Here is an 887-nt window from a genome sequence, read left to right on the forward strand (position 1 = left end):
GCCCGTGCACCCCGCCCCCCATTGCCCCACACGCACCAACCCCCGGGGCCCGTGCACCCCGCCCCCCATTGCCCGTGCACCCCACCCCCCAGTGCCCCACACGCACCTCCCCCCTCCCCCTACCGGTGCCGTGTCCTGCCCTCGCCCGCCGCTCGCAGGGGCCGGTCCCCGCCCCCGGGGGTGTCTCCGATGGAGGCCCCGGGCCCCGACGCGCCCTTACCCCGCTCTCCGCCGCCGCCAGTGCAGCCCCCGTCCCCGTCCCGGCTCCGTCCCCCAGTCCAGCGCCTCCGGCTCCGCAGCAGCGAGCGGGGCTCCGGCACGTGACAACGCCCCGCGCCCCCATAGGCTGGAGCTGCCGGGCAACGCGAGCCCGCCCCCTCTCTGCACCTGAGAGAGCGCCTTACGCCAACCACGTAGGGATGCCAGCCCTCACAACGCAAACTACTTAACAGCCGCCTCCCTGGCAGGCGAATGCCGCCTTGCAAAGTTGACGTAAAGTCCTCTAGCTCCGAGAAGCAGGTGCCTTACCTGAGACCATCGCTCCTTGCGTGAACGGCGTAACCTCGCCTGCCGCCTGTCCCTTAGGATTTACGGAGATTCCGTACTTCTGCCGGTTAGGGAAGGCCGAGGCCGCACCTGAGACGGTTCCTTACGTAAACTCCGTAACTCCTCAAAGAGGTCAGTGTCTCTTACGGACTTTCCGTAAGGCTCCCGGCACTGGTGCCGTACCTGAGGGTGCTTTTCTTATGCAAGCTCGCTAGCCGCCGCTAGCGTAGGTGAGGCTGTGGTGCTTGCGCAACTTTCGTACCCGAGTTGGTGGAATCCCCTCCGCCCTTCCCTTGGGGGTGGGGAGGGAGTCAGGGGCTGAGGTGCGGGGCAGGTGTGCT

The 887-nt window shown here is 68.0% G+C and overlaps 1 protein-coding gene across 3 annotated transcripts in view; it reads right to left on the bottom strand.

Moving 5' to 3' along the window:
- STRBP (spermatid perinuclear RNA binding protein) overlaps positions 1-303 on the bottom strand; it is a 90604-nt gene extending 90301 nt beyond the window's left edge. For all 3 annotated transcript variants that reach the window (XM_026657279.1, XM_026657278.1, XM_026657277.1), the window contains exon 1: positions 221-303. The gene's annotated coding sequence lies outside the window, so the exon portion shown is untranslated. The remainder of the gene's footprint in view (positions 1-220) is intronic.
- Between the last annotated feature and the right edge of the window lie 584 nt (positions 304-887).

This window comes from Terrapene carolina, unplaced genomic scaffold, assembly GCF_002925995.2.
Source record: "Terrapene carolina triunguis isolate 2854851 unplaced genomic scaffold, T_m_triunguis-2.0 Scaffold238, whole genome shotgun sequence".
Classification (NCBI taxonomy): Eukaryota; Metazoa; Chordata; order Testudines; family Emydidae; genus Terrapene; species Terrapene triunguis.